The sequence below is a fragment of the Lepisma saccharinum genome, chromosome 4 (assembly GCF_977018435.1).
Source record: "Lepisma saccharinum chromosome 4, izLepSacc3.1, whole genome shotgun sequence".
NCBI lineage: Eukaryota > Metazoa > Arthropoda > Insecta > Zygentoma > Lepismatidae > Lepisma > Lepisma saccharinum.
The window spans coordinates 114,218,285-114,231,947 of NC_139232.1; the positions used below are offsets into that span (position 1 = coordinate 114,218,285).

General features: G+C 39.9%; 1 protein-coding gene across 1 annotated transcript in view; it reads left to right on the forward strand.

Annotated features, from left to right (window-relative positions):
* The first annotated feature begins 465 nt into the window (after positions 1–465).
* LOC145986802 (uncharacterized) overlaps positions 466–13,663 on the forward strand; it is an 84,888-nt gene continuing 71,690 nt past the window's right edge. The window contains exon 1 of the mRNA XM_083121243.1: positions 466–539. The gene's annotated coding sequence lies outside the window, so the exon portion shown is untranslated. The remainder of the gene's footprint in view (positions 540–13,663) is intronic.

Below are 13,663 nucleotides of genomic sequence, written 5' to 3' on the forward strand. Positions count from 1 at the left end.
TCTAAGTATGAGTATTCTATTTGCTTTGGATACGTATTTGACTGTCTTCATTGCACAATTGCTAAATACTTCGGTTTTAAGTGGGTAGTCTGTGCTCGAACATAGTGTCAGCAGCAGTGGGAGCTTTCCTCACCGTGTGACGATGCTGGAAAATGTCACGGCCTTGGATTTTGCGCATCTCATTGTCATTGCCATTAACTTTTTCACCGCCCAGTCCTTGGCAGTTTGACTCGCAGCGCCCTCTAATTATGACCGAGAGAAAATGAAGACAGCACGTCTCGGCAAGAAAAAGATCAAGGACTTCACGATGTACTGACAGGCTTTGTTTAGCAGGAGACACACGGCGACAGGAAATGCAAATACGGCGGGCAGAAAACAAGTGTAAGAGAACAAGAATAAGGAATTGTTCCATCTGTGAAGATATGCAGTGAACAAAATTGTAGCTTCGTTTCATGCTGCTGTCAGAACAATTAGATCAGCCATGAAGGTTCCGTTCTTCCTCTCTGTCTTGCTGCTATCGTCCTCCATTTCTGGACAACGTAAGTATCAATATTTTGGTTCTAATATCCAATCGGGGGGGGGGGGGGGGCTATAATAGACTATAGCGTAGGGACCGCACAAAAATGAGACGCTGAAGGGACAGAAGTGTCAAAACCACCAACTATTAAATTAAATTTCCTTAATATTGTGAATAGCAAAATAAAGAATGTCACTTCTTTAACTTGCTTTTTTCGTGAAAGATTTGAGGATGGAGTTTCTAGCGTTTAAATAAATTTTTGCACAAAAAGTATATTATCAGTACTGTATTTTAAACCGAGTACAAGTTTATATAGCAGACTGCAAAGGAAGCTGCGGGAGGTCACGAAACAGTGCTCGAAGATAAACAACTGTTCCTCAAAGAAACGACTGTAAACATTTTGAATGCCAGTAATTGATCGAAATTTAATGAATAATATTTAATCAGAAGTGTCTATATTTTAAAGTTTACAAGTGTTATTAATACAGAGCATGCAATTAGTGGAAGTGAAGTACCTTAACAAAACTGTTGATAATGTAACTGTGATTGGACCGCAAAACAACGGATAGCCTAGAGGCTCAAATTTTATATTCCCTTCCCCTGTATCTAATGAGTGCGTCTGACGAACGAGGTGAAAGTTTCATTTGGGTTCAAAAATCGTAAGGTAATGGACTTGATTTTGTGGCACTACCGATTACCTCACATGTCTTGTTTACTTTGTGTGTGAAGTAGCTTACATTGTATTTCTTTTAATACGCCGCTTTCGGCTGATCGCGACGATGGGGGATAGACGATGATTGAACCGATTAATGAATACTCACAAAGAACAATCGTGCCCAGGCAGGGACTCGAACCCGCGACTTACAGTGGCGAGAACAAAAGTCTGGGGGGGGGGTGTTAAGGAAGGGGGGGTTCTGTTAAAGCAAAACTCTGGTTTGATTGACTCATTGATTGGGTTTATTTAACGTCGCATTTATGCCACTTTAGGCTAATCGGGACGATGTGGTAGAATGACGATAAGATGAAATGGACGATTGTGATTGTCTTACATGGACGTCACAACACCAGCGCCACAGAGAACTACACTGTCTGTGAGCCCAGGTGCAGAGCCTCTTTGGCCTACAATAGTTACCGGGGTGCAATATGTGGACGTGAGATTAGCTCCCATATTGAAAATAAGCATAGTGACTTCTGTAAGTTAAACTGAAAATATATATTTGAAGTTATAGTTGCTCCTCCGTGACCGTGCGGTCTAAGGCACCTTGCTTTGGACGGCGATTACGGGACGGCATGGGTTCGATCCCGGGTTCAGTCTCGGGAAATTTCGACCTGTGTATAGGGCCGGTGAGGAAATTTTGGAGCTTCGAATGAGTAAGTAATCCGGTCACGGACACCTACTTTAACGGCTGGGGATACGTCTGGCTGACCCCCCGACTATTCCAATACTGGTTGAAGATCTCCACGCTTAGAGGTGACGAAGGAAAGTGTGGGAGGGATTGCAAGTACTTTTATCATTTAAATAATGTTTGCACTTGAGTTATTTAACTTCGATCTTCTTTACCACTGTAGTAGTAAATAGGGCTAATAGGGACTGGACCTACAGTTTAAAGTGGAATCCGAACCACTGCGTGCCTCCACCGGGTATCGAACCCGCGACAACAACTGTAGTTGAAGGAGATGAAGGAACATAGTGAAAGGTTCATACCTTACCTAGGAGTCGAACGTAGAACCTCTGATTTGGAAGGATGCTACCCATGCCACATTGATGTGGGCATTTAAATAATACTCCCTCTGTCCCATAATTATAGTCCGGTATGCCAAAATGGTAACTTTTTATTTATGTTCTTTTGGATACTTGATCGGCCAATTTGTACTGATCCTTGAGTAATAACGTTGTGTGACTCATTCTCGTGTTTCATTTTCTTCTTCTGTATACAACAATGTCACAGTTTGCCTATCGGACAATTATTATCTGACACCAAACAAAAGTGTACCGGACAATAATTATGGGACAGAGGGAGTAACATATTTTTCAAAAATCGATCTCTCAAAATAAATATCTGTACATAGCGCTGGTACACTTTGCGATTTGCTTACATTGTAAATACATTGAACATTATGGAGAACAATCATTGGCTGTGGACAGCTTTTTCCTCTGTTCATGTGCAAATACTTTTCTTTGACGACAATGCAAGATATTTGATATTGCGAATACAAGTCCATGCTTCTTTCTTCTAGGTGTTCTATCGCCGACACAAAAATTCATCTCTGCGCACTGCACCTCTGGCAAAGCGTGGAGGCAGGACTGCAACTTTTGCACCTGTTCCGCCACTGGGGAACTGGCGTGCACCAAGATGGGGTGCGTTTCTTACAAGGATTGCACCCCGGGAGCTCGGTGGTGGCAGGAGTGTGGGGAATGCTTCTGCGACGATTTTGGAAGAAGCGTGTGCTACAGTGTTTCATGTAGAGGAAGGTGGTGAACGAATTGTCACAGTGGTTAACAACACGATATATAATACGGGTGAAATTACATTATGGTAATTCATTCCAGTGTTGAAATTGAAAGACGAGGGGCACACAACACTTGCAAATTCATTCTCAACTGTTGTTGCGTGAATGAGTGAAAAAGCGACATTTTAGTGGAATATAATCTAGGTTAGTAACACTCTCAATCCAGATACTGATAATACAACCACATGAAAACTCGTAAATCATGATTGCGTCTTGAAATTTTATTTTCGAATGAATATTTTAGTGCCCCTCGTACAGTCACCAACACGTCTGTATCGTAACGACACCCTTTACTATAAATGAGATTTCTATAACCCAGAAATGTCCATGACAACTACCGAAGAAACGTCTGGCGCGATACCAGAACAGATGGAATGGAGCTAGGGGTAGGAAGAAACAGGATAGCCAGGTGCAAGTAAAAGGCTTTTCAGAGCTACCATTTGAGGGCAAAATTATATATTATTCATATGTATATTTGTACTTTTAGAATGAATCGTAAGAAGAACAAGGTGATAATCGATCTACTGTTTTATCATTTTTTTGTGAAATATCCTGGATTACAAATAGTGGGAGGAATACATTTATGGAGATTAACTTTACTACTTTCTAACATTGCTGCCAATGGAGATAGTTTTACTCTCTTGACAGAGATTGATGCACAACGCTAAAAATATAAATTTCTTGTTACTGGTGTATTTCTCCCCTAATTACATCCACGGACTGCAGCACTGCACAGTGTTCAATGTTTTTCTTACATTCCAAGGCACCTATCAATCAAATTATATATTGAAAAAAAAAAATCAGAGTCTGCATTGCATATTGGTAAACAAACAGTTTGCATAAACAAGCTAGAAAATTTGGCAAAGGTTATATTGTTTTTTTCTGTATTTTTAGGTTTTTAGAAACATTAAAAACATGAAAAAGTCAATATGCTGACCAAGGCAGAAATTTATTTTATTATAAAACATAAACTAAACGTAACTTTTCAACCTTCTAGCAAGGTCTTCTTCAGACTCTGTACCAAGTACAAAAGTAACAAGGTACAAAACTGGACGATATATATACACAAAAATACTCCCCTCCAGACTATTAGAAAGTTGTTCTGGAACATTCCAGCAGGTGGCTTTCCCTTGTCAACTGTACTTTCACCTGAAAGAGAATGTGGTTGGACTCTTTATCTCACGCTCTATTTCCTTCATTCTTCTTCCTTCTTCTCTCCTCTTTCTCTCTTGTCCTTTCCACTCTTTCTAACACCTTCTTCCATTCTTTGTTTATCTTCAGTCCCCATTCCAGTTCATTGTGTCTTCTTCACCTATCTTCTTTATTTCCTTGGCCTCCTTCCATTTTCTCACTAGTATTCTCTTCTCCCTTCCTATCTGCTTAGGCACCTGCACCTTATCTTAGCCATCTGCTAGAATGTTCCAGAACAACTTTCTAATAGTCTGGAGGGGAGTATTTTTGTGTATATATATCGTCCTGTTTTGTACATAGGAAATCGAAGAAAACGCCCTCCCTTACGGTTATGCAACCCGGAATTTTATATCGTCTAGTTTCGCCAGGAAGAGCAGCTCGCGAGAAGCGTAGTGTTTCCAACTCTTGAATCTAGCCACAGATTCACGCGACAGGGTGGAGATCTTGCTTTCCTCTTTATTCGATTTCAACGGACAACAAGTTTATTTTGAGAATTTCTCTTGTAATAATATCAAGTGTTATTAACCTTTCTGCTTGAGTTTTTTATTATTCTTTTACCACCTCCGAACCAATATGTGAATAAGGAGGTATCACGGATTTCGTTATAGCTCGGATACTTGACACCTCCCATGAGAGAGTCCTGCAGACGAAAATATAGCATTATGACTAATTCTGTTATCTATTTCAGAAAAAAAGTCCTTTCTGATAGCCTAAGTCGCCTTGTAATGAAGCGGTCCTGGATACAATTTCCACTGGTGCATAAATTGAAATCAATAATTTTCTTAAAAAATTACGTGTGCTCGGAACACGTAAAATGACGTGGAAGTTGTGATTGGTTTTTACATCACTCGCGCTAATGCGGACCCCCGAACTCCATTGTTGCAGTTATTCTTTTCGAGATTTTTTTCTCACCATAGGTAAGTCCAAAGAGAGGATTCTGACCTCCATAACTACCCCCTCCCCGTTCAGTGTGCTTGTGCCTGTCACGCTTGTCTTTTCCCACTGTATCCTATTTGCACCCATTACACCCATTTTTTTCATTTTGCAAAAACGCTTTCGGCATTTTTTCTTTAGAGTTATTCTTTTTGTTTTTAAATTTTTGGCGACATCTGTTTCGGAAAAAGTTCCACGAAGTTTGTTCTAAGTGTAAATGCATCTGGACATACAGTGTAGAGTGGGATTCGAACAACAAATATGAGCTTCCGTCGCGAATCGAACCAGCGCTCATTTGATTATGTTTTCTTTCCACGTTTATTAAAATTTGCCTCCTTCAGCCTACTTCCGATTGTCGTATATTTCAATTCGTATTAGTTCTTTTCCCGTTTTTTTTTTCATTTGCATTGTTCGAGCCGTGATAACTTTCTCTCTTAATCTGGTTATTCGAATACTTATATACTTCCCCCCCCCCTTTTCTCGATTTTCCCTTCGCACTTACTACATATTTTCAGTAATTTAATTCTCTTGTGTATAATTCCCTTGACTGTTTTTAATTTGACCTTAGTCCGAATCAAGAAAATATGTTAAGAAATGTTTCCCGTGTAAATCTTATTGTATGGTGGTGTAAAATTGATGCCAGCTTCTTCTTGCGATTAGGGTTTTGAAAGTGCAAGAGTCTCATTTATTAACCTTGGGAGGAAGAGGGGGAGGAGGGGTGCCAGCATTTGACAGTACTCTTCCATCAGCAGGTGGGGTGCTGAGAAAGCTACCTGCGAGCGAAGGGGAGGTGCCGAGCAACACTGCCACAGGGAGTTGCTGTAAATGATTTCATCGTCTGTGCTGGGTGAAACCGGTTCTTGGTGCTCCTACACTTTTCCGATACATTTCTGCCAGCCTTTTTAGCGAAGCGAGGTCATATGTTCCAGATTCAAACTCTGGTCAGGCATGAATGTATCACATAGTTGGTCCCGTCACAATTTTAAAAATTGATAATTCATCCGTATTAACGCGATTAACTCAAGAGGCAGAAGAGTGATGTAAAATAACCGAAATAGAAATTGATGCATTTGTGCCTGGTGCTAGCGTAATGACGAAGTTAACTCTTTATGAATGATGAAATAGGTAGCCCCTTGCGCTCAAATACACTTATACCTTGGCCAAAAAGAAAAAAATCAACTTATCGCTGATCTCTTACTACATTTGGAATACAGCCAAAAGCGATGTAAAGCAATGCAATTACATTGTGAATGTTTCACATCCTATAGTCTTCATTCATATAGGGTTCATTCATTACAAATATCTAGGAAAGGATTTAGCAGCAATCCGTGATATACTTAAATATCATACCATGATGCGTAGCCAGGGTTCTTGGGTCCTAGCCTCTGATAATTATGAGTTTTTCTTTTTCGTTGTTTCTTCAATCTTCATCAATTTCCCTGAAGCATCATCCATCCTCTGTCGCCATTGGCTATATGTAAAAGTTGACATAAAATGAGTAAAATTCGAAAAGAAAACTACTACGCCCCTTGTGGGTACGTACTTAAATGTTATTTACCACGGCTACAGATATCTTAATCTCAGGGGGATAGGTTCTTTATTTGAGAATTCCAAATAAGAAAGCGTTTTATAGCCAAGAGGATATAGTTAAATGCGGATCTATATTCTGAGAACTATACAAAATATATAATCGAAAAGGCTTCTTCTCCTTTGGTTATCAAAAAGGCTTCTCCTTCTTTGATTATCGACAAGGCTTCTTCTTCTTTGACTATCAACAAAGCTTCTTCTTCTTTGATTATCGTAAGGCTTCTTCTTTTTATTATGGAAAAGGCTTCTTCTTCTTTTTCTATCAAAAAGGCTTCTTCTTATTTTGTCAAAAAGGCTTCTTCTTTTTTTAATATGGAAAAGGCTTCTTCTTCTTTTAATTTATTATCTTTCTTTTTTAAAGCGTAATCTTATTTATGCGCTCGCTTTCCCAGTTTCTTTGGCAAACAATGCAAACTATACTTGTAGAAAGAGTAGGGTCGACTAAACTGACAAATAGTGCCACCTCCTATTTAACGACCAAAGGGGAATAACCAGGATCGCCAATAACAAGCGCTACCAATGGCCCAGTGCGACTAATAAAGAGCGCAACCGAAAAGTGCTTCGGGGCGTCTAATTTGACAACAGCGCCACCGGGGACAAACAAACAAAACACTGACGATGTTCTCCTCGTCAGAGAAACCAAAAGAGATAGATTTCTGAATTTGTTCGCTTACTTAATAACTTTCCTAAACGTTTCATATGCGGCCATATTCTTAATTATTTTAATTTACTATATACAACATTCTATTTATTTCCTTTATAGTATTTGAACTCTTCTTTTTTATATTTCTCAATTTACTATAATATATATAATCCCTCTTCTCCGCTCTAAGTTTTTTATAATTTCCTTTGCTCCTCTTCATATAGCGTGCTGCCATCTCTCGTCGATTACGAGAAACCATTCCTCCTTGCAACTTTCATTGTGTCATCGAAACTGGCACGTGACAAAACACAAGGATCTACTTTTCTCATAGCTCGCCAAACATGCACATTTCCGTATTTTATGCTTTCAGCGCTATCATTATTCTTGGCAGGCAATGGAATTGAAGCAACTCTCACAACTAACGTAAACTACATGTCACTCATACATGACGATTCTCGCGAGCAAAGTGGATTTTTTTTTGTATTGGCACATGGTAGCGCAATAACTATCTTCTGGCCTCCTAGATTTAAATCCGTACTTTTTATTCCAGTTGAATGATTGACTCAGAATTTCGGCATTGAAGGTTTGGGTTGTATTTGGGTTATACGTATTGTGTTTTTGGTGCGCTAGGAAAAAGCAATCCCAAAGGTTCTCACTGAACAGAAAATTGTGTGCTTTCCCTCTCTCTCTCTTCCAACTGCGTCCCTGTCTCTCACCCGACGTCCCCACTATTTAGGTAAACTGTTGTTAGAAACACATTTTCCGAAGAATATCCACAATGAAAATAATATTCCCCAATTGTTTTGATAGGGCGTTTCTATTGATTCGAACGAATTATCTCCGTAAGAGGACTAGGGCCTCCCCGATGGCGCAGTGGTAGAGTCGTCACCTTTTAATCAAGGGGTCCCGGGTTCGGTACCCGGTGGAGGCACATAGTGGTTCGGAACCCACTATAAACTGTAGGCCCAGTCCCAAATAGCCTTTCTGTGCGCAAAGTGGGCTTAAAAAACAACAAATCAATTCAATTCAATCGAATCATCTTATCAATATTTTTAAATCTGCATGCACCTGCTTAATTTAATAGATTATACATTTATATTCATTGCGGGCAGAAATGTGCGAGAAAACAATGCATATTTTTCAGGGAATGCACGAGTCAATAGTAACGTATATTTTACGGTATATACTCTTTTATATTGCATTGATTCAATAGTATCCTTATTTCCTAAAGCAAGCGTGAGTTTCTTTGCACACACCACGCAGGTCCTGCTTGACGTAAATCTCAGATGCAGTAACTTCACGGTTGCCTTTTGCCACCACGCTTTGGCTTTAATTCGAGCCCCGGTGGGTGCTTCGTTCGAGATCCTGCAGCAGTTTTACACGTATCTATGCCTTGAGCATGTCACTTGCAACAGAACCAATAAAATGAAACTTTCTGCACCGGAATGGGCGTGAAACTCTACATGCACCAATGATAAGGTGTTTTCAAGAGGCATGTGCCACGTGCAGCATGTCCCTTCGGTCCGAATGTTCATTTACGACATCATTTCATCATGCCTTACACTTCGGAATTTCCAAGAGAGAAGATAGTCCGCATTTTCTTGTGCGGCGGATCTGCTGCACTTCAGATTGCTACGACCCATGGTGTGGACGATTCATGCGTCAGGCGTTGGATTCGGTGTTACGAGGAAGAAGGGGACCAAGGAATGAAGTCAAGACCCAACAATGGCCGGCCGAGGAAGACAACCAGGGAGATGAGCGAGGGCAATCTCTTCATGGCTGCAACGAAGATTCGCCAAGAATTGAAACTGGAGTGCCATGCTTCAACAGTTCGGCACCGTCGAGCGGCAAAGAAAGAAGCAATGATGCAGACTTCTTATGGCGCAGACTGTGATGGAAATTTGACTGAGTAAACAGAGCACATGTTGATGAATTACGTTATCAATTAGCCATTGCTGTTATACAAATAGTAATTTGTAGATTGTCAGGGGAATTGTTACGGGTAATAAGTAATATCGACCGGGGGCCAACTCTTACATATTAGGCCTTAGATTGATAGGGAAATTATGGTGGGCGATTAATGAAGTTAGTGGGATTTTCAGGTAGCTGGATTGATAATTATTTTGGGGGGGGCAGGGAATCCCAACTCTTGTGTATTAATATTACGTCTGAGATTGCTTTTTTGAAGGGAGCAATATCAACAGGAAGTCTAAAATTGGCATGGAAATTTTGTTGGGAAGATTGAGTATTAAATTTGAGGTGGAGGGGAGGAGAATGAAGTTTTGATAAAGTGTTATGTCTTAGATTGTGAACGGATTTCTGACGATTAAGAAATTGACAAAGGTTTGGGCGGGACTCGAACCCGGAACATTCGGTGTCTGGATCGTTAGTCCATCACTAACCGCGCTTGGCCGCAGAGCCGGTTCTCTTTGGTGGCCAAGCGCGTTAAGTGGTCCACTTCCGATCCCACGATATTTCCGGGTTCGAGCCACGGCTTCAGAATTGGTATCATGGTATCAATTTAATCTAATCGTCACTCATCCTCATTAGCCGAAAGTGGCAGAAGAGCGACTTAAAATAACAAAGAGGTACAAAAACAACTTTAACCCTAGTAATTTCTGATCAATAGATGCGTATTAGCTTTGATTGTTGACTCTTTAATGATAAGCTTACGATTATTATTGTTAATATGGATTGCCATCCATCAACAGAAGGACGGACCAATCGATCATTTAATTCATGTCGTTTTTTTTTTTTTTTTGGTATTTGTTGTCCCTTCGGATCAGCTTCGAAACCTAAGGAAATGATTAGATGTTTGTCTGAAGTTAGTGACAATGGTTCTTTAAATTCCCGTCGCTCTTTCAGCCGGCGCGGGAACCACATTTATGGGAGTGATCCTCTGTTGCCGCGTTTACCTACAAAGGACCTCGTGGTCAATCAACCAATTAGGCCTACCCCTTGGGCAAGAAACGATAACTTTACAAAGCCCCTTCCCCGAAGCCAGTAGGGAAACAGGATTTTGTCAAAATAACCCTTCTGCTCTGTGAATGAACACCGGTTCTAACAGCGTTTCTACTTGATTGGAAATTATCCATTGTTTTTCTTTTTGATTGACCATATATTCTATCTTTAAATTTCGAGACATTTCAAGAGATCACCTCTTCTCTCATCTTCAGGCGAACAATTTTTGCTACGTCTCTAGTGTGATTGGAACTATGATAGTCTGTGATTTTGCTCCAAATCCGGTCCGCTAAACAACCAGTCTTAGATGCCCATTCGAAATCGACAGCTATAGAGCAAAATATGTTTGAAGTGAAGAGTCTTATTGAAAGAAACATAGCTCGACTCACCCTCAAATTTGAATTTTTTTTAGATAACTTGCGTGCACTTCGTATAGATGGCACCACGAGACTGAAAATTCGCACTATTTGGCATGGCAAATAGACCTTATTCCAGCTTCGCTGAAAGTTCGATGTATATAATGATTGTCAGTCATTAAGTTCAACGCCCTCTGCGCGTATGTTGTGATGTGTTACCGTGTTCCAATTTTGTTTTAATTCCATTTCATGCTCAGAAAGGCTACCCGAAGTGGGACCTACACTTGAAGGTGGGATCCGAACCACTAGGCAGGTGTCTCCACCAGGAATCGAACCTGGGACTCCGTGATTATAGGGGTTAACGCGTTCATGGCTTTACATTTTCGTGAATTCAAGGAAGCCAAGGTGAGAAAAATGTGAAGAAATGTCTTCTACACGGAACTAACTATGTGTGTGTATGTATGTAAAACTTTGTAGCACATCCATTTTCCTACCTTCATTTTATCATCATTACGTTGAATTTTGCACCAGTGATTTTTCACTACGTTCTAGGTCACGTCACTTTGAGTCGTACAGTATTGTCTGTAATTCAGTTTTAGTATAGTTTGTAGCCTCTCTCCAAGGTGGGAGAAGGGAGCTGGGGCACAGCTTCTGGAAAAAATAGTGCGAGTTCAATTGAGAATACGAAAATGGAGCGGAATGATTATATTGCTACAATATCTTCAGGAAAATAAAGCGTAAAATTGAATTCTGCCTCTGAGTCAGTCCATGATATTGTTTATGTTTGAAGGTAATATATTAAACATGACTATCAGCATAACCGAACGCATATAATGAGATGATTTATTAGTGTTACCAGGCTAAAGGTGTGGAGTGCGGCCTGTTGCCTCTTTCATTACGGAATTCCACATGTAAAAATTGATCAGCTCTTATTGCGGGTAACCATTATAGGCTTAGACCAAATTCTGGTGTTTATATTTCAGTTCACTTCCTCAACAAATCCTTTCTCGATTGACTAGATTCTAAGCGGAGCGTCATTCAGTTGTCTGCCAGTGTTCTTTTTGCAGAAGCAGCTCGCTCGCACCCACAGTGCCCCGCCCACTCGACGAGACGCGTTGTCTGTGCAGTGCAGAACAGTGACAGTGTTGCCTCTCTATTCGATCTTTGTATTCTCTTTTGCCTGCCACTACACACACATTTCAGACAATTCTTCACATACAACAAATGGAAAAGCAATCAGGTAACTGTTAAATTGCTCTTTTCTAGATTTTGTATTAACACTTTCCACGGTCAAGATATGTTAACTTGGTTCTGTTTCGTTTTCCCACAATTTGTTTTCATGCTATATATATATATATTAAAAAAAAAACAAAAAAAAACGTAGGCAGGTATTTTAACATTTTAATTTTCATCCGTTTCATGATTGTATGAAAGAATATGGTGGGAAAATACACTACTTGAGACAATATCACTAATAATAATTGGCCGACGCTGTGCCCGAGCGTGGTAAGCCGTCGGCCTTTGATCTCGCTGCCGAAATTCCCGGGTTGGAGTCCCGGCCTGCGTATGATTGTTTATGAGTGTTCCTTCATGCATTTTATCATACACTAATCCTCATCGTTGCGATTAGCCAAAAGGAAAGTAAAAAAAGAAAGATAATAATAATAATAGTCATAATAATAATATGAATCTAGTCCCCATGGTTCCTTTATGACTGTCCTTTTATCAATTTAATCGAGTCATCATTCATCCTCATTGTTGCGATTAGCCAATAAATGGTAGACATAAGATGAAAAATGATTACAGAATTATCTCCGCAGGAGGAAAAATAAATGCTCCAGAAAACATGCAATACAGGAAAAGAGTGTCCTGTAATGTGAGTCTGTAAACCAAATGTAACTCACGAATGAAGAAGTTTACGTGAAGGTTTCGCCTTCTACGAAGCAATACAGGCTTGGATGGCGCAGTGGTAGCGTCGTCGCCTTGTAATCAAGGGGTCCCGGTGGAGGCACAAAGTGGTTCGGATCCCACTTTAAACTGTAGGTCCAGTCCCGATTAGTCATACTGTGCATTGTGGACTTAAAACACCAAAACAACAACCAACCAACCAATACAGGGTTGGAAACACTGCGGTTATAGGTTTGGAAACACTGCTCCTCTCGAGAACTACTCTACCAGGCGAAACTAGATGATATAAAATTCCGGGTTGCATAACCGTAAGGGAGGGCGTTTCTTTCGAATTCCTGTGTACCTTGTTACATTTGTACTTGGTGCAGAGTCTGAAGAAGACCTTGCTGGAAGGTTGAAACGTTACGTTTAGTTTATGTTTTATAATAAAATAAATTTCTGCCTTGGTCAGCATATTGAGTTTTTCATATCATGGAAACAAGGCTTAATGGTGTTATAATTAAAAACATCTACATTCTCATTTTTCAGTTGATTTTTCAAGATATCTATGAATGTTACGTAGCAAAATGGAACATTTTCACAATTAATTTTAAAAGGAATTTGAGCCAGCATATCACCGCAGAAGGGTCCTTGTGAGTCTTCGAAGCTGAGTGGATATGGCAAAGTCCAGCTGAACAACGGAGTCGCGTGATAATTCACGTTTGTCTTCATATTTCTCGTCTAGGTTCCAATTTCGCGTTTGTTTGAAGTCGAAACCTCCTATTTCGCGAATAATACGTAAATTCATAATTATCGTGATCTCCATCAATACCTGCCTCTGCCAGTAATACAAAGAAACAACAACACATAAACATCCAAATATAACAGAATAAAGTTTTGAAATTCCTCTTCTCTGTTAGCTGTGACTTACATTCTGCATCCATACAGTAACTGATTCTCGTGAATTATTATTAATTATTGTTTACTATCTTCGTGTAGAAGAACAAAAGAACACACTGCACGAAATAAACGAGCAATACGTTATTTTCGTATACATTTCGATTTGAAAAGAAACGT